Source organism: Notamacropus eugenii, chromosome 2 (genome assembly GCF_028372415.1).
Source record: "Notamacropus eugenii isolate mMacEug1 chromosome 2, mMacEug1.pri_v2, whole genome shotgun sequence".
NCBI classification, from domain to species: Eukaryota; Metazoa; Chordata; class Mammalia; order Diprotodontia; family Macropodidae; genus Notamacropus; species Notamacropus eugenii.
In genome coordinates, this window is record NC_092873.1 from 59,201,744 (window position 1) to 59,228,322 (window position 26,579).

Consider the following 26,579-nt stretch of genomic DNA (forward strand, 5'->3'; position numbering starts at 1 on the left):
CTTTTCTGCTCATATGTCTCTAGAACAGTTTCCCCAACTCAGCGTTTTGATTGGGTTATTCCTTTGCTTAAAAATTGCTACTGTTTTACTTTTCCCTACGAAATGAAGTTATCTCTCCTCTCTAGCCTCAGTCCTTAGCTGTAAAATGAGAGTTTGAATGAAATGACCATTAAGGCCTTTTATGATGAAATATCTGTATTCTCGAATTCCAGGCTTTTGGGTTAGATCTGAGCCAGAGGTATAGAGTCAAGTGACTGAGCCTGTCTGGGACTCAAACCAAGAGATTGGACTAAATGGCTTCTGAGATCCCTAGTAGCTTTGAGTCTTGGACGTTGTGGTTTTTACTTTGAAGTCGCATGAAAAGCTCTCTCTGATTCAGATGCATACATGCATCCCTGTTCTAAAGGTAGCACCCCCCCCCCCCACACACACAGTGTTTGGGCATTCCTTGTTTTAAAAAAATTTAGGTTTTACTGTTGTTTTTACATCACTAATTTTCAAATAGATTTTTTTCTCCTTTTCCTGTTGAGAACCATTCTGACCCCCTTATAGCAGAATGAAAAAGAAAGTGAAAAAACCATTTCAAGCAAACAGGTTAACTAAGTTTGATGGTGTCTTCAGTCTTGTGAATCAGGGTCAGTTTTTGTTGTTTATTTTTAATCTCTACGTGAGTTGACAAGAAATGAATGATGTCTGGAGATGGCTTCATTAAGATTAATTTGTTGCAAAGGCAGCTGTTTGTACGGAAGGTCATGAATTACTACTTTGAAACAGTTTTAACTTTCTTCCCTGTTGAATAGATGAGAGGGGAGGGGGAGAGGAGCGCAGTGGCCCAAATGATGACTGTTGCTGCTATCCTCTGGTGTCTGCCGTCCTACTGACGGGGTGATTTGAGGATGATCTGACTGAAGTCATAGAAATAAAGACCATATTTCGTTATCTACTATTTACTGTGTTAATGCTTATTAACCTGGAACAGCCTTCCCACCTCGGTTCAGTAGAGTCGTTTATTGATATTTTGGAAGCAGTATCGTATGAGGAGCATTTAGTCTCCAGTGTATACAGTGTATTTAATGAAGTCATCAAGTATCAGAGTGAAGTACAGACTTGGAGAAGTTTATGCTGTTGACGACGTTGAGACCCACCAGGAAGGAATAGCCCATGTGAGAAAAAGACTGTGACCAACTTACCTTAAGAGCAGGGCCTTGCTGTTACCAAGCAAGACTTCATAATAATAGTAGTAATGATAGAGAGTATTTTAACAGCCCTTCAAAGTTGGCAAAGGTTTCATCTGATTCTTACCAGAAACCAGTGACTGTTGTTAACTCCAGATGAGGAGCCAAGACTGAGAGGAGGCTGCTTAGTGACTGAGGCAGGCTTTGAACTGGGGGCTGCCTGACTCCCAGTCTAATGAGCTACTGTGCTGTCCAGCTGCCTGAAATCTCACACACACTTGCACATATGTACATCGGTATACATGTATGCATGGATGTATGTCTGTACATGTCTTTATCCTTGTCCTCTAAAACTGGGAGCCTTGTGGATGTAGGAGAAAAGACTTAATATTTTCAGAATTTTTTTTAACACCAAAAGCGAAAGATTAAAAAAAAACTGCTCCCTGAATACTCGTGCGTTACATATTATTGCAAATAGCTGTGTGTGTGTATATATACACATATATGATATATCTGTGCACATGTGTGTGGAGGGAGAGAGAGAGAAATTGAAATTGTTATAGATGTTTAGTGGTGGAACATATATGATGTCCTTCTTAGGGGATCAAGGAGCAGACCAAGGAGAAGATGAATGTTTAGGTCAGAACAAACAGAAGGTGGCCAAGTCTGCTTTGAAAAAAATAGAACCACAGCATCATAATCCAAAGTATAAAACTTGTTTGCTAAAACTTGTTCAATAATTCTCACTGCTAGAACTCACTTTCTACTAGCTAAGAATGTATTTTCTTTTGCCATGCAAAGTTGATATAAAGCCACTAATAGTTATTCTCTCCCTAGGTAAAACACTTGCTTATTTTCCATGAAAATCCTTACCATATAGTGATGTCAACTAGGAGGTACCATTCCATAAAATGTGAAATGTACTTTAAGTAGGAATGTTATGTAAACAACATTTGGGTATTCAGGGAGCTGGGTAGGGTGGGTTTTCTTTTTAAATGTTTTCCTTTGGTGTTAACAATTTTTTTCTCAAATTGGTAAGTCTTCTAAATCCATAACTCCCATGTTTTGAAAGACAAGGAAAAATATGAAACTTTCCATTCATTCTGCAACTATCAAGTGAGCACTTACCACCTGTGAGGCTTTTTCTGTAGTAGATGTTACAGGAGGTACATAGATGAAGAAGGTAACAAATCTGGAAGCTTCCATTCTACTTTGTCATGTAAGATGTGCTCACACATATGCCTCTAATATGTGGCAGAATATGGCAGGTGGAATACAAAGCAGGGAGTGGCAAGCAATGCACAGGAGAGAGAATTCACAGCCATCGTGAGGAGGGGAGGGGGCTTCATAAATGAAGTCAGCATTTCAGCTGGGCCTTGAGTAATTTCTCTAGGTAGAGGATGAGAAGAAGAGAGGAAGAAAGAAGGAGAAAGGTTTTCCAGGTAAGGGATGATCACTTCGCTTGTGTGTGAAGGCTTAAAATTGTGGAGTGTGTTGGGGGTGATTCATATTTTAGTTTGGTTAGTGTGATACCTGCATGTAGATTTGGTTGGAAAGATAGGGCCAGGTCATGAAGCTCCCTGAATACCATGATAGGGGCTTTGAACTTTGAACAATTAACATTCATTTATTAATGTGCCAGGCACAATGTTTATTGCTGGGGATACAGAGGAAGATCCCTCCCCCCTCAAATTCCCTGCCCTCAGGGAACTCATTCTTTTTTAATGCATTTTAAAAATTGATATCTTTTGTTTTTACATCACCCGCCCTACTGATCTTGTGATGTAGAAATGACTAGATTTGGCCTTGAATATGTAGGGTCAGTGAGTTGGTTCTCTTTGAGAACAAAGGACAAACAGTAACAGTGAGAATGAGGAATCAAAGATGATGCTGAGGTTAACTGAGAGGATGGCCATGCCTGGGATAGGCTGAGGAAACTTGGGAAGTTGGGAGGGCTGGAGAGTGGGGAAAATGGTGCTGAGTTTAAGATTTAGTCTATGGGATATCCAGAAAGCCTTTGGTGATGGGAGACTGCAGCTTGGGAGAGAGGTCAGGGTGGGTTGTCTAGATCTAAGAATGAGTCAGGTACAGAGAGACAGTCGAAACCGTGGGAGCTGGTGAGATCATCACATGGGATAGGCTGTAGTGTTTGGGAGCCATGGAGTGACATGGGGAGAGCTATGCTGGGTCATTGTCAGGGGAGGGGGGTCTTGGGGGCAGGAGAACCAGAAAGAGAAGTTAGAAAACTGCAAATGTGTCTGGATGTCAAGGAATAGGGCCTGAACGAAGGCTAACGATAGCTATGAAAAGGAGACTCTTTTCTGAGGGAATGGTGGGGTCAAAGGGCACTAAAATGCCCTCAGGGAAGAATTTCTTGATTTCAGAAGATGATTATGTTTCCAGAATGGTACAGTTGAGTTGCTGCTGGGACTAACTCATGTTACAGGCTCCCATTTTCAGTAGATAGTTTTCTTTCCTAGACATTCTTAGCACAGTGCCTGGTTTAATAAATGTTTGTTGATTGATTGAGCTTTTTTTTTCTTTTTTCTTTTTTGGCATTTGTCTTTGCTGTACAAAATAATCATTAGATGTTTATTATTTTCATGTATGGGACTGTAGAAAAGATCTGGGCTTTTTCTGCCTGTATTGACATGGTAGTTGAAGTTGAAGCCCTGACAATAGATGTAGTTGAGAAAGTATGAAAAGCAAATTAAGCAGAATCCCTTCTGGGGGAGAGAGAGGGGTATGCCAGGGTTCAAAAAGAAAAAGAAAAGCTCACACAACAATGATGAGTGGTCAGAGAAATCCAGTCTAATTAAGGTACATAAAGTTCATAAACCAAGTTTCAGAAGGGGCCATGCTTTGGAAAAATCTAGCATGATGACCATGGACAAAAGGCTACACGTTGGGAGAGAGCTAGATTTGAACTCAGAGGGCCTGGGTTCAAATTTTGATTCTTCTATTTGCTACCTGTGTGCTCTGGAGCAAGACACTTAATATCTCTAGGCCTGGGTTCTCTCATCTGTAACACAAAGTTGTTGGATTAGATAATCTGCCTTCCCTTCCAGCTCCAGATCTGGAATCCTATAAGACATTTGGATTTGGTAATTAGGAAGTCATTTGGGACTTTGGAGAGTGTAGGCTTAAGACTGTTGCTGAGAATAGAAACCAATTTCCTTGAAGTGATGGGAGAAGTAACGAAGTGGGGGCAGCGACTTCCTACAGATTGGAATGTTTACTTGGACTCCTATCCAAAGCAGGCATCTCATCTGATACGTTCTGAGGCAGGGTTTTTTTTTCTTTTTTAAGATAGCACTAATTATTAGAAAGTTGTTGCTTAACACTGATATTTCTATAATTTCCCTTGTTCTGCCCCCTTGAGGCCAAATGGAACAAGTCTGTTCACTTTATCATGCCGGCAGGGAGGTTGGCAGGTTGGGTCTGGCAGAGAAGATTTTATTCTTTGTCAGTTTTAAAAAGTAGAGGAGACCTATGCCTATTTGTAGTCAGAAGATTAAATGGAAAGATTGAAATACATAAGAGCTGGGGATTAAGCAAGAGCTTCAAGGAGCCCTGGGATTGAGGATGAAGAAATAGGGGAAGGAGGTGGATCTGGGGGATGAAGAGGAGTAGGGGTGAAGGGGCTTCTGTTTGGGTGGCTTAGGTCACTATCAGGGAGGGAGAGACAAGTTGAGTGAAGAGTAGAAAGATTCTAGAACTGGCACTGTTGGGAAATCATGTAGATTCATCAAACAAGCATTTATTAAACTCCTACTGCGTGGCAGACACTGTAGTGAGAATTGGGGATAAAAAGATGACCAATGGTCACTGTCTTTAGGAACTTACATTTAAACAGGGGAGACGTGGGTATGTTTTTACAAAACAGGAGAGACCTGGGGAGGGGGTGATATCAGCACATGTGGGGCTCAGGAGAAGCTTTGGGTTGGTGGTATCCCTTGAGCTGAGTCTTCAAGAAGGCAAGTGAGGAGGGAGAGCATAGGAACAGTTAGTGACAAGAGCAAGAACAGGAGTGCACTGTGTGAGGGACAGGTAGGCCAGTCTGACTTGGACTGTTTGCAGGGGAGTGTTGTGAAGGCTGGGAAAGTATCAGGGGAATTGTATTTGAGTGTAGTAATAATAGGGATTCATTAGAGTTTAGGGGTGTGTGTGTGTGTGTGTGTGTAATAATAGGGATTCATTAGAGTTTAGGGGTGTGTGTGTGTGTGTGTGTGTGTGTGTGTGTGTGTGTTCACACCTCTTTTGGTAGCTGTATGGAGAATGGATTGGAACAGGGAAGACAGATGAAATAAAAGGTGGTTGTAGTGTCCTGACCCAGGATGACAGCTGTGTGAATGGAAGGAATGGGACAAATGAAAGAGATGACAGCTGTGGCAGCTGATTAACTGTGGGGGAGGGGGAGGGAGGAGTACACACACTCCGAGGGTGGGACCCTCGAAGGAAGAGAGAAGTTTGGTACAGTGATGGGCACCAGGGGAAAGTTCTGTTTGGGATACGCTGAGTTACAGGTAACGTGCACAGTTGGAGCTTGGGGGTGACTAGGGCTGGATCTGGGTACGTCGAGGAATCCTGTGTAGCTCAACCTATGGATAAGAAGTATGGAGAAGTAAAGGGGAGAGGGCTCCTAAGGAGTCTTCTCTCACTGCTTCCTCCTTGGTCCATCTCCCCTTGCTCTGGGGTTTTCCTTAGCTAATCCCATGTCAGGAATTCTCTTCTTCCTCCTCTCTCCTTTCTGACTTTCTTGGCTTCCCTTAAGTCTCAGCTAAAATCTCACCTTCTGCAAGAAGCCTTTCTTCATCTTCCTTCTTCCTTCCATCTGTATCTTCTCTCTGACATGATCTTTCAATTTATTCTGCATATAGTTTGTATCTAGAGGTTTTCATATTGTCTCCCCCACTAGACTGCTTCTTAAGAACAGTGCGTAGCGTAGTGCGAGGTGTTTCTAGATTGAATGTCTTCCCTCTTTTTCTTTGCTGAATATCTGTAAGTGCTTCAGACACTTGGGTTTCTCTTTGAGTTACTTAAATAATATCATGTATTAGAGATAGAAGTGTTTGTGTGTATTGTAACTTTCATGAGGCCACAGACCTTGTTTTATCTAAACTTTGGGTATCATTCAGTACCATTGTTTCTCTCCCCAAGCACGTATGAATATTTGTTGAGTTGAATTGAAAATAAGAAAGTTAGGAAGAGAATTTCACAGTTGTACCTTAAAAAGCTGACACTAAAATATTTGCTCTGGTATGCTCTTTAAACTTTCAGACACATTATTTTATAACCAGATTCTTTAATTTAAGTTTTCTTTTGATTGGTCCACAAGTGTTGTGTTCTTGTGACGTTAGTCAGTATATTATAACCATCATCAGTGTAGCCTAATGGATAAAGAACTGCTTAGCCTTGGGTTCAGGTTCTGACTCTGGACACATACTGGTTGAGTGACCCTGGATAAATCACTGTTTCTCAGTGTTCTAAAGCAATTCTCTGACACTGTAAATTGCCATCTTGTGTTGATAGAGGGAGTATCTTCACCTCGGAGTTCCTGATCAATCAAATCATAAATCCAGTTCCTATCTCCTAGTCAGATCTAAACAGAATCTTCCTCCATGGCCACTTGACCATTTATACCACTTCCTACAGAAACAACTCACCTTGTAATTTGCTTCAGTTGTTGCAGAACTAGATGATAATGTTTGGAGGTATGGGACTATACCCATTACTGTAGATATTCAGAGATGAGGGCCTTCGGAGAGGAAGACCAGTGTCAAGCCAACCCCTGGGGACAAAGGAAAACAGTGGAATGGGAGAGATGCCACTTTGTCCTTTGTAGTGCTGGCAGGAACAGATCTCTTTTGTCAGTGGCAGAAAAGCCTGGGGAAGGGAGCCTGTTAGGGCCTGACTTTAGATATTTGTGAAAGGTGTTCTTAAATGGCCATCAAAAGTTTTAAAAGTTTGACTAAAATACATTTTGTCCCCCTTTTAAAATGGATGTTCTTGAAGAGGCCATATTTACAGAATGTCTAGGTGAATAAGAGGCAGTGTGTCAACAGCTACAGTACTGGGATTAGAGTCAGGAAGACCTTAGTTTAAAAAATCACCATTGACTTACCCTGGGCCCACATACCTGTGTACCTTAGGAAGTCCCAAAGGGTAATTTGTCATCTGCTTCTTTCATGGTGGAAGTTCCCCAGGTTGAAATCACAAGTCTTTATATTTGCATTTCTCTCCTTTCTTACCCCCCTCACCCTCCTTGTACCTTTTTCCTTTCCTTCTTCCCTCCCTCTTTTCTCTTTCTCACATGGAGTTTGTTTGGGATGTCCCAGTGCTGATCAGAAGGATCTGAGAAAGAAATCAGAAGAGTGGAGAACAGTGAAGGATAATCACATGATTTGTGGCACTATCTTCCCAAATAAGATGACCTTTCGAAGGGAAGCAAGGGGTGACGTCGGCTGATGCCTTCCTCTTCCACGTCCCACCCCCCCCACCTCCCCCAATAAAGGGAAAGGGCCCTTTGGAGAAGATGGTGGTGAGGTGCTCTGGGTTGTTAGCAAGGAACCTTGACCTGTGTTTGACCATGTGGCATTCTTAATCTTAGTGTCTTAACCCCTGAGATTATTTCCAAGGTATTCTGTATGTATGTTGTTTGTACATAGTTGCTTGCTTGTTTTTCTTCCTCATTAGACTGTGAATTCCTTGAGAGTAGGGATTATTTTTTACCTTTCTTTGTATCTATCAAGCAGTCAACATTTATCAAGTGTCAGGTTCTGTGCTAAGTGCTGGGGATACACAAAGAGATGAAAGACAGTCAGTCCCTGCCCTCAAGGAGCTCACAGTGTGATGGTGGTGACAACATGCAAACAAATGTACAGATAAGCTGTGGACTGGATAAATTGGAGTTAATGAAGAGGAAGGCACTAATAAGAGGGGTTGGGGCTGGCTTGGCACATAGTAGGTGCTTAATACGTATTTGTTGACTGATTTCTTTAAAAGGGAGAAATAAAGTGAAGGAAGAAATATTGCCCTTATGTTAAAAATGATTTGTTTACTTGAGTAGTGAGCACCTGCAAATAAAGGGAAACCTGGCTGTTGGGCAGGGAACATTTTTTGGACTTTGGAAACAGGCTGCCTGAGAAAAATGTGATAACCTTTTTAAGTGACAACTCCAGGCTTTTTGTGTTATAAGCACCTCTGAGACAAGGATTACATGAAACATGGATGTTTCCTACTAGGTTCTTCGCACCTCTTTGCTTACTGTGTAGCAGCATCATAATATATGTCACACAGGTTTGTAGAACTTAAAAAAAAAATAAAACGCCATGCAGGTTTTGATATCACAAAGAGAATCTTTCAACTGGGGTCTCACGTTCTTGATGATGTTGAATTTCAGCATCTGGTCATCCAGTAAATTGGCAAGTCCGTTTAGTTCTCCTTCCAGGATTCCCTTTTTCCATTCCCATTGCTTTCTTATCTTCTCTGCATGTTCTCCTGCCATAGCATTCTAATGTGGCCTCCCTTCCTTGACTTTTCCCTTTTCATCCATCTCTTCTACATGCCACTCTGTGTTCTAGATAGAAGACAATTTCTGGCTCTTTTTCTCACAAACCTTGCCTATAGGATGAAGTTCAGATTCAGAGATCCTTCATGATCTAACTCAACCTTGCCTTTTAGGTTTTATAGAAGCCTCAAATTCTAGAGCTGGGGAGATCTTAGAAACCATCTCATAATATTAACTCATTTATATGGCGTTTTAAGGCTTGGAAAGGGCTTTCTTCACAGCACCTTGCGAGATAGGTATGATGTAGAAGTATCATGAACCACATTTGACAGGTGAGGAAGCTCTGAGGTAATGCAGCTAGTAAATATCTGATAGGTTGGAACCTAGCTCCTAGTATGGTATTTTATCTGTTGAACCAAAGTGACTTTTTCTAGCCCAAATCCCACTACCCATCTAGAAAGAAATGTCAGACTTAGTAGCATCTACCACTATCAGCAGATGAAGATCAAGTCTCTGGGGCTGTCTGGATGGGTCTAGTGGCAAGGGCATTGGATATGGGGTCAAATGACCTGGGTTCAGGTCCCAGAACTGTGCGCTTCTCTTTATCCTCTCTGCAGCTATTTCTTTATCCCTTAAATATCTTTAATAAAGTGATCTTTAATCTTTAATTCTGTGATCCTACTCCTGTCCTTATTCTTTTACTCCCCATCCTTCCCCTTGAAGTATGCAAATCCTTGTAGGCTTGCACTCAGAGTTTATTCCATCAATGCTTTGGAGGTGGAGAGCATTTTTCATCATGAGCCCTTCAGAATTCTCTTGCGTCATTGTATTTGATCAGAATAGCTGTCTTTCATAGTTCATCATCACTACGGTATCGCTATTACATTGTACAATCACTTTGTATCAGTTCATGAAGGGCTTTTCAGGTTTTTCTGAAACCATTCCCCATCATTTCTTATAGCACAGTGTTATTTCATTACAGTCATATGAACCACAATTCCCCGATTTACAGTATTTCTTGATCATGGATTTGTATGAAATATATTATTTAATTGGGATTACGGTTTATTCTCTTGTCCTCATATGTGCTGAGGAATGTGTCATGATTAAAACTTACATTTATATAGAGCTTTTTTTTAAGAGTTAAAAATGTTTTCCTTATAATTTTTGGAAGAAGACTGTGTAAATGTAATCCTTATTTTACAGATGAGGAAATTGAAACTCATGGTTGTGAATTGTCTGGGATCACATGGTAAATACAGCCACTTGAAGAACATCAGTTTGAAAACTGACAAAATGTGTTTTATTCAAACTGTCAAATGAGCTGGAGAAGGACATGGCAAATCACTCTAGTATCTTTGATATGAAAACCCTACATTGGGTCTCAGAGATTCGGACACAACTGAACTGACTCAATGACACCACATAGCCATTAAGCGTCATTACTTAAAACCAAGTCCTTTTTTCCCCCTCCTGACTCCTGAATTCGTTGGTGTAGGACAGAAGTGTCAGGCCATGTAATTCTTCCAGAGTGTGGCAGATCCAGATTAAAATGCAATTGAGAAATATTTAACAAAATAATTAAAATACAGTTAAGTAGACCTAATGTTAGCATGTGGTTTTCTAAATTGATATGTGTAGTCTAGGATCCTTATGTATGGTGGTTTAGTGGCCCCTGTTTCTTCTTGGGTTTGACACTCTGGTAGGAAACTTTTGGGGTGGAAATGCCTTCCAGTAGTACAGATCTTCACCTTTTCTTTAACTTAACAAGTTTAGTTGCTTGAGACATCGAGAGATCAAGCAACTTTGCTTTTGTCATATAACTAGTGTGTGTCAGAAACTGTTCTCAAATCCTGGCCTCCTGGTTCTGCCATAGAATCATTCCCTGTTAGAGCCATACATAGATCTATCACTAATTTTAAGAATAGTTTTCAAGAAATCTAAACATCAAATTTCATTTTAATAACTTAAGACATATTAACTAATAGTTGTGCACATTTTGAGCCAAATCAAATTCTTTAATCATTCACAGAATATACCTTGGGTTTAGACTCAATTTTTTTCCTTTTGGTTGAAATTCTCTACCAGTTCATCTTTTCATAGGGTTCTATAAAACATATTACACATGCTCCATGAACAAGCAGATCAATGGCTTCACTTACTCTTTGGAAAATATGAAAAGTTAGTAGTCAATTTTACTAACACAAAAATAGAACTTCCTGGAGAAGAATGCATTATGAATTATGATTGATGCTTGTAAAAGCATTGAAATGTAATTGCAAATATATTTTTAAAAGCTTTTAAAAGTCAGATTAAATGAAACCTGAACAGGTCACAGAAAATTTTAAAAGATTGTGGCTATCATGGAAATTTATTCAAATCAAATAAAATAATGTATGTAAGACACTTTATATACCTTAAAGGAATCCTGTATACATGTCATTTTTTGTTATAGGGAAAATTCCTGCATCTTTCTCTTAGGTGATTGAAATTATATTTTAAAGAAAATAGAGTTCCTGAAAAGTTAATAGATTGGCAACTTATTTCTATGATATTAGAAGCAGGCACAAAAATTATACTGATCCAAGGTCCATGATTTGCTATTTTCATCTTTTGCCTAATGCCCTCAAAACCACAACCAAATCAAAAGAGCAGCTTAAGTTGAACTGCTGTAATTGGAAAAGAAGTGCTGTAGCCCCTAAAAGGAGAGATGACAGCATTTAGCCACATACTAGCTGGAACTACTCTTTTCTTATCACTGTTCTCTGACAACTCTATTCTGCCACCTCAGCCTATCGCCCCCACCTTTCTCTCTCAACATTGGTGTATAGAGAGACTGGTTAAGAGACATCTTCTAGATGACTTAGGTTGTCTTGAGAAAGCTTCATAATTTCAAAGGAAACATTGCAACTAAGTTTATCAAATGATTAGAATGGCCAGAAGTAACAAAATTTGTTCCCTTGTTTTATGGAAAGGGAAAACATTTACAGACTAGTCTGTAAAAATTCAGTTTCTAGAGTCAGGAAATGGCAAAGGAATGAGGAAATGAATATTAGAAGCAGCAAAGCTGCTAGTCTTGCTGTGCCCCATGTGGTGTGGTAGGGGTGGAGTATAAAGAATGTTCAAAGATACATCCCTTGTCTTAGTTGAAGAAAAGACCTGAATCATTTGGTCAAATAATACAAGAAATAAATTAGGCTACATTCTCAGAAATGTTGGGAGCTAGAAGATGGTTTTTCAGAAAATCAGTTTTTAAAATTGTATATTAAAATTTAAATGATGTTTTTAAAAAACTGACCTGTTTATTTTCTGAACTTAATTCTGTTCTCTGTTGTATTTTTAAAAGATATTTTATTGATGTCCTTTTCTTTCCTTTCATCTTTCCTTTTTTATCTTTTTTGTATGGCTATCTACCAACTTCTCTGATTGGTTTTCTAACAGTTGATATGAGGAGGCAAGAAGTGTTCTGATTTCATGGTGGAAAAGAGTACTGTGGGCTGGAGAAGTCTGGGAAGGCTTCATTGAAGATGAAGGACTTGAGACATTAAGAATGGGGATTTTGATAGTTAACAATGCAAGTTGTTCTTTCTTCTTAAAGAAAAATCAAAGTAATGTGGGAAAGGCCTTTGTGTTCTCCAGGTTATCAGGGAAAAAGAACTTCATTTTTTAAGAAGACTGTATTTTATCTAAAATGGAGTGGTGAAGTGGAGAAAGACTCTGAAGAGGAGTAGGATTTCCCAACCCAGTGGGAGAGTATTATAGAAGAAAAAGGGAAAAGGAGAATGAACATTCATTGCCTGCTTGAATCTAGGAACAAAACAAAATGTTTTTCCTCAAAGGAGGGAGCTGTCTACTCCAAAAAAGGACGAAGGTGCTTCCAGGTGAGAGATGAGAAGAAATAAGAGTCGTGGTGGTTAGTATTCTCCTGCTGAGGCAGTCATTCATGATACCCACACAGTAGATGGGCTGGTCACTTTCTTGGGATTGTGCAGATATCTGTACAATGTGACAGAAGAGAACCTCTGGGACTCCTCACTGCAGTTACCAGAAGGAAAGTAGAAAGCATGAATGAAGATTACTGAGATTTGGGAAACCAGGCCTAAGGAACAGAAGTGGTGTTTTCATGACTGCTGTCCATAGAAGGCAAGGGATTCAGAAGTGAAGGGCAGACATAGGAGGTGTACAGCTGGTTAAAAGTATGGTGACAGAAAATCTCCCCATGGCCTCAAAATATAGGAACTTCTGTCTCCTGGCCAGGGACATAGTAGTCTTAGATTTACCTGTATTCTTGCACTTCTAATCAGAAACCTTTTAAACTGAAGAGGGAAAGGATCAGTGTCTTATGTATTTCCACCAAGACTCATACCATGGAGAATATGTGTAATGTAGGCAGAAGAAGAGTTGAGATATCCAGTTTACAGGAGGCAAAATCCAAGAAAGGATCTGGGCTGAAACCTATGGTTTATACACAAGTGCACAAACTATGAGTAAAAACCATGAACGAAAAGTCTCAAGTGAGGAGAAAAAATTGGCCTTATGGTTGTCATGGGGGGAGGAGTCCTTGGATTGGAATATGGATGATGATATAATACTTTATTCAAAAGAACAGGAAAATTTTAAGGTGTGTGTGGCAGGGAATGAGAGTTGGGGGAATCCAAGGGCAGAAATAATTAGGTGAAGGTCAATAGGAAGCAACATATGAAGTAATATTGTCATTAGGGTGTACTGCAGACCAATAGGATAGAAAGGATGAATTTGGAGTACAGATCGTAACCCTGATGCTGAGGGATATTGTAGTAGTTGGAGACATCCCTTATCAGGAAATATGCTGGAGCTCTCTCTCTGCCAGAAGCAAAGCAGCAATAATTTCTTAACTTGTCTTAATGATCATTTTGTCTTTCACAAGGTGAATGACTCAAGCAGAAAACAAACTTTTCTAGATCTGGCCTAGGAGCTTGATTTACAGTCCTGGGTAGAGTGTAAAATGTATTATGGTGCTGTCTAGAAAAGAAAGAGGTGATCAGAAAGTGTCTGCATGACTTCAAGAACAGGTCATACCACACTCCCCTCATTTCCTTTTTAAATAGGATTACATAAGATTGATAGAAAAAGGAAATACTTTAGATTTGGTTTACCTAGATTTTAACCAAACATTTGACCAATCCTTACATGCTGTTATTCTAGAAAAGTTGGAGAGAGGTGTGCTAGATGACAGTACAAAAAGATGTGGTCACCTCTTTGTTGACTGGATGAAAAAAAGTAGTAATTAATGATTCGAAGTCAGCTTGGAAGGAGATCTACAGTGGTGTGCCCTGGGGTCTGTACATGTCTCTGTGCTGTTAACAGTTTTATCAGTGACTTCTATAAAGGCAAGGATGACATAATTAGCAAATTGTATGTGTCATGAAACTGGGAGTGGCAAGTGATCAACTGCTAACCCATTTAATGGCAGATTTGGGGTTCAGAAAGACTCTTGTCAGGGTTAAATACTAGGCTGAATCTAGTAACATGAATTTTAATTGGGATAAATGTAAAGTTAAAAAACCCAACAATTTCACAAATTTAAAAAAATGGGGAAAAGATATTAGAGTTTTAGTGAACTCAGTCTCAATCAGACCACTTCTGTATTATGATGATCAGTTTTGAAGCCAAATTTTAGTAAGGACATTGATAAACCGTAGATAAAGCAGAGGATGCCAGATGGCAAAGAGATCATTTAAAGGAACCGTGGCTGTTTAAGTCTTGAGAAGAGAATACTTGTCCCAAGTATTTGAAGGATTGGTGTAATTAGGAGGGAGCAACCCTATTCTGTTTCACCTCAGAGGACAGAATTAGGAGTAGATATAGAAGTTGCAAAAGGGCACATTCAGGCCTCAGTTTCCTAAGATCTTCTGTTCTAAGGAAAAACATCTGTGGAAATGTGTTTCCATTGCCCGAGGTCACTAATTCACAGGGTGGATGGCTACTGCTAGCAGAACTCAGACCCTGGGCCAAATTTCAACTTAAATAACACATTCCTATTTCAGCACCTATAGTTCCTGGCTTGACAGCCTGCTCTGTTCTGGGACATCTGGGCGTATGCTACTGGACTTCATTTTAGGATTGCCAATCGGCTGCCACATTTTATCATGATTATTGTCTACAGTACCTTTCATATTCGTCCTCTTCTCTTTTCCCTCTCAGCTGGCACTCTAATTCAGGCCCTTTTTAACCTCCACCCTATTGGTGCCCCTGCCTCCAGTTTCTTCCCTTTCCAATTGATCCTTCACACAGATCAGAATAATTCTTTTAACTCACAAATCTGACCACATCATTCTGCTAGTCAATACACTTTGGTGGCTCCCTTTGACTTTTAGGACTGATTACAAACTCTTCTCTTTGTGGCTAAAAGTCCTTCACAACTTTGCTGTAACCTATCTTTCCAGTCTCATTACACATAACTAGCCTTCATAGAAACTCACCAGAGTAGCACGCTCTGGCTGTTTTGCACACAGCTCTCCAGCTTCTTCTGTCTTTGTGCCTCTACATAGGCTGAACCTCATGCCTTCATTACGCTGGCCTTCTTTTAGTTCACTGTTTTCTTTAAAGCTCACCTCAAATGTCACTTGGTACAGAAAGACCTTCCTTATCAGCCACCTCCCATGGATTTTCTAAAACTGGAGAAAGAGGGGGACAGTTCTGGGGGGGGGGGGTGTAGAGGAGAGGAGTCATTATGGACCAGAGCTAGGCAACTTAAAAGAAATTGCAGGACAAATGAAAAGAAATACAGCATTGTTAATAGGAGGTGCTACCCCCAAAATGGTAGAACCTGAAAATATAAATATTTTCTGGGAAGTTTTGAATAAGTGTATAGATGATAGATTTGTAATGAAAAGATAATAATATTTAAGTGTGTAATTTAGACCATTGTTGTTCTCTCTTCCTTCCCAAGAATCAGAAAAGTTAGGTTTGAGTTTAGGCTCTGTTAGCTATATGACTCTGAGCAAAAGCACTTAACATTTCTCAGAGCTTCAGTTTTCTCATTTGTAAAATATAGAATAATCTTGCTTGGCTTCCTTGGAATTTTTTTTTTCAATGAAGATCCAGGGAATGTGTATGAAAGCATTTTGTAAATCAAAAAATGACTCTAAAATATTAAATGGCATTTTGGTTATGGCCACTGAGAAGGCAAGATGATTGTTCTTGGGCTCTTCCCTTTGTAATTTGTAAATACTTGGCAGAGAAACAGAAATTTATTACCTTAACACCCATATCAGGGCCCAAAAATACGGTTGTTTGATAGTGTTTTGCCTCAGGTATGTAATATAGGAGCCTGTGAAAGTGAGGCTTTTGATACTTAATTGAAATTTCCAACTGGACATGGAAGATAAAAAATTGTTTTTGTTTTGTCTGCCAAATATGGGGAGATGAATAACTAGATCTTAAAAAATGAATGGAGGAAATAGATCCTTTCGGCCATACTGTCAGCAGCCATAAAAAGTGCACAGGCCTCATTCCTTTTTTCCTGCAATTGCAAAGCTTTCAATTATTACAGGATAGCAAAGTAATTAGCAAGAGAAAAATTCTCACATATAAAAAGGCAGGAGTGGTGGCGGACCATACCTGCAGTAGAAAAGAAAATTCATCTTAGACTTCTCTCAGTGGGATCATGCTCCACTGTGTCATTCCTGACAGGTCTGTCTTACATTATCAAGAATTGAATGGCACGGAGCACTTGATACTTTGCCTATAAATATTATTAATTTGATTTTGTTCTGTGATAGTAGCTACCTTACTCTGTTTTCTTCTTTGTAGGATCTGAGAATCTGGTCTCTTCTCTGAAAGGATTCTGACTCGCTTTGTTTCTTTTAAGTAAAGCATTGTGATACCATTTTGGCCTCTCAGAGACTTTTTTTTTCCTGCTTTCATTATATTTTTCCTTACAGCTCAGCTACCACGTCTTCAAGGAAACCTTCTCTAATTTTCCTGATTGCCAAGTGCTCTTTGCCTTCCAATTGTCTTGTTAAGTCAAGTTGACAAGCACTTATTAAGTACGTACGAGTCCTAGGCACTGGAGATACAAAAAGGGGGCAAAAGAAGTCTGCCTTCAAAGAAGTCGCTATCTGCAAAAATGCTATAAACGCAAAAACTGTGTACAAACACGATGTATACCAGGTCAATTAGAGATCACCTCTGCAAAGAAAGGGGATCGGGAAAGACTTCTTGCAGAAGATGGGATTTTTGCTGAGACTTGATGAAAGAGAAACCAGGAGGTAGATAAGGAGGCAGGAGAGAGTTCAGTCCCGGGGGGCAGCCAGGGAAAACATTAGGAAACTGAGAGATGGAGGGAGGGGAGAGGAGTGTCTTGTTCAAAGGAACAGCAAGGGGGCAGTGTCACTGGATCTTAGAGTTTGTGTTTAATTGCGTGTACTTAACTGTGTTGGAGTGTACCCTTCTACAGGAAGCATTCCCAACCCTTTTTAATTCTGGTGCCTTCCTTCTGTTAATTGTTTCCTATTTATTCTCTACATAGTTTGTATGTATTTCTTTGCAGGTTGTCTCCCTCCATTGTGTTTTGAGTTCCTTGAAGACAAGTATTCTTTTGCCTCTTTTTTAATCCCCAGTGCTTAGCACAGTGACTGTAGGTACTGAATAGTAGGTACTTAATAAATGTTTATTGGTTGATTCTGGATTGGTGAGGTTGTCAGATGAATTTTGTTGGTTATTGATTTAGAGCTGGCAGGAATGTCCATGATATCCATCTAAAGTCCAGAATGAGCATTATCTGTAAAGGAGACATGTTAGAGGCCTTTCCAAAAAGATCAAGGATAAATTATATCAGAATGCTCATTATTATTTTAAATTGTTCTGTAAATTTTGGGTAGAATAAGAAGACAAGAAAAAGAAATCAAGGGACCAAACACAGGTAAAGAAAAAACAACATTATCGATTGTCTACTTAGAGAACTCCAGAGATTCAATTAAAAATTAATTGTAATAATAGCATCAGCCCAGTGGCAGAATATGCTGCAGACTCGCACAAATCCTTAACTTTTGTGTTTATTACTGTTTATTACTGTTTCAGTAGGAAATAACTGCAGACGTCAGCCAGCTACTTTTTCATAGCATCTAATATTGACTAAAATCTCACATTTTCACTTAGGCAATCAGCCAGTACATCAGATCTGTGGTGTTACCTCTCCCTTCAGTGATGTAGATAGTAACTTAGCCATACTTCTTTATCCTTTCTGATTCTTGTCCACATCCCCCAGTATATCTTCCATAGGATCCACTCTGGCTCCCTGGAGCATTCTTCTGTAGGAAAAATTTAGGACTGTCAACATTAGCCTCATGTTACCTAGTCTGTGTCAGTGATGCTGATATTTCATGTTTAAAGGCACCATAAAAGGACCTTGGTGAATCCTGGAAATCCTTTCAAGCCTATGAGAGCAATACCAGTCTCAGTGGGTTTATTAGTCTTTTATCAGACTAGCAGGGATGACACTCATTCCTCAGTGGTTATAGTCAGGGTTATTTGGAGCATAGATTTAAGAACTATAAAGGACTGAAGTCATCTTCCCTCATTTGACAGATGAAGAAAATAAAACCCAAAGATCAAGCCCACAGGTGGTCAGTGTCACTGTCAGGATTTGAAACCAGGTTCTCAGGATTTGAAACCAGGTTCTCTGAGTCTCACTTCAGAATCAGGAGATTTTTTTCATGGTGGCACAAGTTACTCGTCTGAAGATGTGATCTTTTTCAAGGAGATGAACTCAGAATTGGCTTAACTGGCCTGGGAGGGCTTTTCCAGTTCTGAAATTATGTGATGCAAAGGGCCTTGTTATACTGGGAATTTTATATTGAAAAGGATCTTGTAGGAGTAAATTTCTAGGCCAACAAAGGAAATTCAGGGAACTCGAATTCTTAGAGCTTCATGGATCATTCTTTATTGTCATGGTGCCACCTTGAAAGTCTTTGTTTTCAAGCAGTTAAGATCAGACATCTGGCATTTTGAAAAAAGATTGTTTAAGTAATCAGTCAAACATTTATTAGTCAAGCCTTTTATGTGGCAGGCCCTGTGCTGGCACTGGCAATATCCAGAGGCAGAAATGAAGCAGCCCTTGCACTTGCCGTGCTTACATTCTTTTAGGGAAACAGTTCATAGATATAGGAGAATATGCAAATGAAATACTAAGTAAATTTAACAAAGTAATTTTGAGGTGGGGGAGATATACTTGCTATTGGGGGATCAGAAAAGGCCTCAAGAAGGAGAGAAGGATTCTAAGAAGAGATGAGAAGTGAGTACATTTTAACCATAGAGAACAGTCTGTTCAAAGGCAGACAGAGGCATTGGCCCCATTGCCTGGACCATAGAACTTAATGAAGGGGAATAATATGTAATAAGGCTGGAAATATAGTTGGGGCTAGGTCATGATAGGTGTTATGCCAATAAGAGCAGTTTGTCTTTGATCCTAGAGGTAAAAGGGAGTAAATGGAATTGAGAGCAGTGACATGGTCCGACTTAAACTTTAGGATTGCCCCTTGTAGCTGTGTGGAGTAAGATGGAGGGGAGAAAACGGGGACCAGTTATTAGAGTCTTGCAGTAATATAGGAAAGACTTGACAAAGACCTGAACTAGGGTGGTGGCTGTGTAAATTTAAAAGAAGGGGAAGGGAGGGGGTGGGGATGAAGGTAAGAGGTACTATGGAAGGAGAATGGACAGGAATTGGCAGTGGAGTATGGAGTAGAGAGTCAGAGATGACACTGAGATGGCAGACCTGGGTGTCTAGAAGGATCATGTTGGTAGGGAAGTTAGTAAGAGTGAGGTATGTGGGTGAGGGATGGGAATGAGTTTTGCTTCAGACATGTTGAGTTTGAGATGCCTGCAGGAAGTCCAGGTGGAGATGTCTAATAGGCAGCTGGTAATGTGAGATTGGAGTTCACTAGAGACTAGAGCTGCCATATAGACCTAGGCTCCATCTGTGTAGAGATGATAATTGAACCCATGGGAACTGATGTAGAGTATTTCACAAAGAATATACATACTAGGTTTTCAGGATGAATTTGCTATTAATAGCATTTTCAGAGAAGGCATAGATGAACATTACCCAAACATTTTGTCATATTCTGTTCATGAATATCATTTTGCCTTTTGTCTGCTGTGTTTAGAATCATCAGAAACTTCATGGAGATTAGATCTTGAATAACTCCTAGCTCTTGGTTTCTGACTCTGGCTCCCTCTGATCAGAGACTGATGCCCTTTGGTTTCTGTATTTCCTTGGTACCAGGTCTTGACTAGACATTCTTGGCACAGGATAATTTGATGTGTTGAAGAAAGCAACGCAATTGGAGCCAAAAGTCCCACTGACTCTTTTCAGCTCCATGCTGGGGCAGATACTTTATCTTTGCTGAGCTTTAGTTTTCTTCTTTGTGAAATGAGGATAATATGAAGTGTAATATGAGGGGCAGTGTAGTATGTAGGCCATGATGAGGCAGCCTCTGGCCAGTGGGGGTGAAACCCCGATAGAAGTGAGCCCACTAAGCTGTTCAGAAGGATTCCTGCAGGCCACTTAGGGACTTAGAAAACACAATTACATTCTCTAGGCTCTATTTTTATTTTGTTAGATTTTTCCCAACTGCATTTAAATTTGGTTCAATCCGTGCTCAGGAGTGTTGCTAGATGGATGTTTGTGCCTTCTGCTCTAGGGAGCTCTCTAAATTGCAGAGAAGGTGCCTGCATTGCTACCAGTTTCTTCTTTACCTGGAAGGTCCTGAAGCCAGTAAAGTCATACATCCTTCTACCTCTATTCTCTGTCATAACCTGCTTAAAAGGATTTAATGAGAAATGAAAGTGAAGCAGTTTTCTAATGTTAAAAGACCTGAATTGTTAACAGTAATAAATAATAGTAGTAATAATGATTTTAGTCATTTGGTCTATTTGCCAGGCACTGTGCAAAGCTGGGGATACAGAGAAATAGACACAGCCCTCAAGCTGCTCATATCCTAACGAGGGAGGCTTGTTGAAGATTATCTCAGAAGGGAAGGCATTAGTAACTGGGGATTAGGGGAAGGTCTACAGGAGCAAGGCTTGAGATGGAGTCTTGAAGGAAGCCAAGGAAACTAAGCAGCCTAGATGAAGAGGCAAAACATTCCAGGAATAGGGGATGGCCAGTACAAAGGCATGCTGTTGGGACATGGCAGGTCTTGTTTGAAGAGCTGCAGGTAGGCCAGAGTAGCTGCATGATTTCTTTGTGGAGGGAAGGAAACATAGAAGAAGGTTGGAAAGTTAAGATGTGACCTGTTTGTGAAAAGCTTTAGAAGGCAGAGGAAGTTGGTTTTGGAGGTAATAACCACTAGAATTTATTGAATAGGAAAGTGATCTACTCAGCCTTGAGCTTTAGGAACTTTGGGAGCTGATTGGAGAATGGATTGAAGTTGGGAGAGACTTGAGGCTGGGAGTCCAGTTAGAAGGCTGTCATGGTAGTAAACATGGACGATGGCCTGAACTGAGGCAGTAGCTGTGGAAGTAGAAAGAAGGGGACATACAAGAGAGATGAACAGATAGAAATAATGAGGTTTGGCAACATGTCAGATAGGTGGACTAGTTGAGAATGAAATGGTAAGGATAATATGAAAGATGGGAATTGACCTCAGTAGTGATGGGGAATTTTGGAATAGGAGGGATGTCCAGTTCAGTATTTCCAAAAGGTCTAAGAGTCTGGATCTCAGGAGAGCAATTAGGGATAGATATTATAGATCTGGGAATCATCTGCTTAGAGATGATGATTGAACCCCTTGGTGTTGATCGCATCACTAAGCAAGATAGTATTGAGCTGCCCATGAATGTAAAAAAAATTTTTTTGATAATTGTATTTCTGTGTAATTGGTTTGCTTTAAATTCCCCCCGCCCCCTTTGCATTTAAAAACATTAAATCTGTCTGTAGGTTTTCTGGAGAAAGCATCGATGAGAGAGGTTGTAAAGATAGGAACAGTAAAATTTGGCAGTGGATTGGACATGTGGGGAATCAAGATGATACTGAGGCTGTGAGCCTGGGTGACTGAGAGGATGGTAGTGCTGCCCTTGAAGTTAATAGAGAAGTTGGGAAGAGGAGAGGATATTTGGGGGAAAGATAATGAGTTCTGTTTTGGATATATTGTTTGCAGTCTCTCTGGGACATCCATTTAGAGATATCTGAAAAACAGTTGGTGATGGGTGACTGTGGCTCAGGAGATAGACTAAGGTGACATATATAAATCTGGGAATCACCTCCCTAGAAATGATCATTGAACTCATCAGTGATGATGAGATAGTACAGAAGAAGAGGGTCCAGGAGAAAGCTTTGGAGGAAACCCCTGGTTAATGGGCATGACTTGAATGAAGATCTAGCCATGGAGACTGAGGACTGCTCAGATTGGTGGGAGGATGAGAAGAACCCAGAGAGAGCCTTGTTCTGAAACCCTAGAAGGAAAAGGAACCTTCGTCCAGGAGAAGGTAACCCACAGTTATCAGAAAGCTTTCAGAGAGATCAGGAAGTAGGAGGGCAAAAAAGGCCATTACATCTGGCAGTTAAATCAGTGGTGACTTTGGAGAAAGCAGTTTAAATGGAATGATGAGTCCAGAAGTCAAATTGCAGAGGGTTTTGAAATAAGTATGGATTATATAATTTCTGAGGGTCCTTTCCAGTTCTAAATTCTACAGTCCTTTGACCATCCCCTCCCTTTACATCAAGTAACAATGAGAACATTTGACTGATTTCAGAAGGTTGGGTGAGGAGTCTGCCCTGCCACTTACCAACTATGTGATCCTGGGGTTGGTAAGTCTCTTCTTTCTGAACTCCTGATGATTTTACTGTAAAATGTGGCTAATAATATCTGTCTTGCCTACCTTCTAGCCCATGTTTGAGGATTGACTCAGAGAAGGCTATACCTGTGAAAGCACTTTGGGAGGTGGTGGACCAAGTAGAACCAAGAAATATTGTGGTTCCTGAGACGCTTCACCTTGAACCAGGGACAAGCTGTGGTTTCCCAAATTATTTAGACTGGCACATAAATAACAAAAATAACAAACATGTCTCATGCAGAAAATGCTATGGGAGAAAAAGCCTCCATTTTTCCATTCAGAGATAGAATGTCTGCTTTATAGGACTTCAGAGTATTTATGGTTTATCACTGTCTTCTGACCATTAAATGCAACTTTTCTGTTGGTGATTTTTGTGTTTTAAACTTCTAGAAATGCATTACATAGAGTAAGATTGTAAATCAGATGCACCCTGCCTACCTGATGCTCCCAGCTTTCGAAAATTTTCTAAAGGACCCGCACTTCTGAAGAGGTGGGCTCCTCTTCCACTCCTCAGACCCCCTGCCAAGCTGAGAAACACTGAAATTCAATTTAGAAATTTCATGGAGGAGAGTTACTTTACATTTTGGATGTTTTCTAGAATCCGTTAAGTTTTTGTAAGTTCATACTTCATGCCAGGCTTCACCCTAGGCACAATGGATACAAAGAAAGATAAAAATGAAAGAATCCAACCGGAATTCAAGAGGCTAGATTTTGAAATTGTTTGGTGACTTTTTTTTGGGAAAGAAATTCCCTTAAAAGTTGAAATTCATTGTACCACTGTGTAAGAGACTCATTAGTTCCAATTTTTGTTAGACTCATTTTAGTTTATGAGACTCAGTTTTTTATGGTGTCTAGTTCTAAAATCGTTGTAAGTTTCAAAGATGAGTTCTTGAAAATGACTTTATTATGAATTGTAGTCTCACTTAAAATATCAGTTTCATAGCTTCTCTAAAAAAATATTTCTATCTTTATCATATTGTATGCCCCTAATATTTCATATGAAGACTTGCCTCATTTTCAGGGAATTTCATGCCTAACTTAACTCACTTTAATCAGAGCACATGTAGCTATTTCCTTTCAAAAATCTTCTTCCAGATTGTAGTGCTAAAATGTGGCATCCAGAGCAGAACTCTGCTTTAGTCAGACCACAACTGAAATATTTTCTTCAGCTCTGGATTCCATAGTTGAGGACAATTTCTGACATCTCTGCAGTGCTTTAAGGTTTCCAAAGTGCTTTATATAGATTGCCTCAAGATCCTCAAAGGAACCCTGTGCTATTATAATCTCCGTGTTACAGAAGAGATTACTGAGGCTGAAATGGAGGGGTTAAGTGACTTGCTTGGGGTAATGTAGCAACTGTAGAAAGTCTCTGAGGGGAAACCAATTCTTTCTGACTCTGGGTCTGGTTGTTCTAAGCACTGTGCTGTGAGTACAAGGAGGGCAGCCAGCTTGTGAAAGGCCTTGGGTCCATGGCTCAGGGTGAACTATTGAAGAAGCTGAGCAAGAAGAGAATTGAGGGGGCATGAGAGCTGACTTCAAACATTTGGAGTCCCTCAGGGGAAAGAAGGATACATTTATTCTCTTTGGTTTGAGGAGGCAGAACCAGGAGTGATGGGGAAGTTACACAAAGGGACATCCTGAGAGCCTAGCGTTGGAAGGAGGGAGTCAGCAGGGGAGAAGCCGGGGGATGAGGAGATGTGGAAGATGAAAGGGAATCATTGAGGGGCTAAAATCACAGAGACAGGAAGAAAAGGCTGGAAACAAGGTCGAACCTAGAGGGGTTTATGTACCAAGAATGGCCTCCTTTTTGAGATCTGAGGAGAGGGGAAGAGAACTGAGGCTGCTCAAGGGCAATATTGTATTTTCTCAGTACAATAGGAGATTTGGGGGCTTCTCCTTAAGGGGAGAGGTATTTTGTAATGGCCACTGTGGGCAGGGTGTGTGATAGAAGTTCCATCCCCAGTAAGCAGTCAGCAAAGTCATATCACTCCACACTCAAACTCAGTGAGGATGGGAGGGGGTGTATTCTGATGAGGTGTGAAGACTATATTATCTTTGGTTTTGTAGATGAGGCTGCTTTCTGGTGATTGACAATTGCAATGTCCCATCTTTGAATTGTTACTTCCTGCTGCCCACGTCAAAGCAGGGGCTTCATATAGAAGTTTAATGTCTCTGGAAAGTGTTGGTTCATCAAATACCTTTTAAAATAGCAGCTGTTATGCTGACTCTGTATGCTTCTGTGTTGGTGTTAAAGCTTATGTTAAACTGATCCCACATACTTCTGGTAACCTCCGCCATCTGATGGAAGCATACCTCAGGACTTGAGTATTGGATTGAAGGTTCTAGCCACTTGGTTTAGCATTGTATGGGAAACAAGGATCATTGATTTCCCAGCCTGGTCATCTTGTTGTTTCTCGTAGCCTGAGTTGCATTGAACAAGAGTGAAGTGAGGAGCAAAGCCACTGGCAGGGACAGCTGGCAGAAGGGTAGGGCCTGGACACGCTGGAGCCCTCCATGACTGAGGTTAGCCACAAACATTTGTGTGCGAGGCACTCTTAGGACCAGGGGGATACACAGACAAAGACAAACAGCCTCAAGATTACCACTGGGACATATATATGGTAAGGTACCCAAACAGCTCAAGTCAGGGCACATTTATTAAGTGCCTAAAGTGTGCTTTGAATTAGAGATGCAAAGAAAGGCCCCAAATAGTCCCTCCTCTCTGATGGTGGAGACAACACACATGCAGACAGCTGCCCTCAAAGAGCTTTAAGGTTAAGGAGGAATTTAAGCTCACCCTTGATGGAAGCCAGGGAAACTAGGCTGCAGAGATGGGAAGGGGGCGGGTTCCAAGCCTGGAACAGCCAGAGAAAATGCTAGGACTTGTGGAATGTTTTGTGTGGTGGCCAGCAAGGAGGCCTGTGTCACTAAGTTGCACTTAGTGACAGGATGCTGTGTTCTAGAATATTACCATCCTTGATACTGCGTTTTTCGGAATCCTTATTCCCATTTACACAGCACTACATCAAGTACTGATGTTCATAATGATGTTTTAGGATTGCAGAGAGCCAGTTAAGTTAGATGCTCTCTATCCTGCTCTTGCAGTGTCCAGGCCCTGAGAGGTCCTCTTAAACTGGAGAAGCTTTGGGGGTGAAGTCTGGAAGTCTAGACACATTTGACATGACCAGGCTGGCTGCAGGGGAATGGATTTTTTAATCAGGGTAGCTTTGTAAGATTACTCAGTGAGTAGTAGTGCGGTTGTAATCTGTCAGTCAAAAAGCCTTTCTTATTGTACTAAGCTAGGTATACAGAGGAAACCATGATCTAGCCCCCATCCCTACCCTGGGAGCGTACAGTCTATCAGGGAAACAACACATGCCCATGTACATGTCTACTGAGTAAAGTCAGAATCAAATTTTTGGTAGGGAGGTGTGCTAGATTTGGGGAGGGGGCAGGTCAGGAAAGGCTCCATGAGGTGTGCCCCAAAGCTCTGCCGCTAGCCCTTTTCTGTCTGTGTACTTTCTTCCAAAAGCTTGAAGCTGCTTGAAAGCTCGAAGCTGCCTGGAGGCAGTTCGGTAGCACAATAGGTAGAATGCTGGGCCTGAGTTCAAATTTAACCTATGTCAGCCTCCATTTCCTTATCTGTAAAGTGGGAATGGTGATATCATTAATTATTTATCTGTAAAGTGCTTTTCAAACCTGAAAGCATAAGATAAATGTGCTGTGTGTTGGCGATGATGATTGCATTCATCGGTTCTTTGTAGACAGATGCCTTCCCGATCTCTTTCTCTGAGCCTGATCTCTTTGTGGAGCCCTGTTCTGTGCTCACTACCTCTTGTTGGGGGAGATAGAAAGTTTAGATAAGACTGGACCTGCCTGAAGGAGCTAGTATCATTTTTAGTTGGAGGCTAAACTCTCAACATATATTTCTGATAAACAGTATTACCTGACATTACAGATGTGCACCATAAAAAGGACAGTGTGAAGTCCAAGGGAAAATGTCTTGTGGAAAACTTCCTGGAAAATGTGGCCTTTGAGTTGGATGGTACAAAAGAGGTAGGGATGGAGTAGTGAAC

General features: G+C 40.5%; 1 protein-coding gene across 3 annotated transcripts in view; it reads left to right on the forward strand.

Annotated features, from left to right (window-relative positions):
• The window catches only part of CAB39 (calcium binding protein 39), a 111,535-nt gene that overhangs the window by 28,621 nt on the left and 56,335 nt on the right, over positions 1–26,579 (forward strand). Inside the window, exon 1 of one of the 3 annotated variants that reach the window (XM_072640512.1) lies at positions 12,325–12,566. The exons of the other annotated variants lie outside the window; for them this stretch is intronic. The gene's annotated coding sequence lies outside the window, so the exon portion shown is untranslated. Of the gene's footprint in view, positions 1–12,324; positions 12,567–26,579 lie in introns of those variants that run through there. 3 annotated transcript variants of the gene reach the window in all.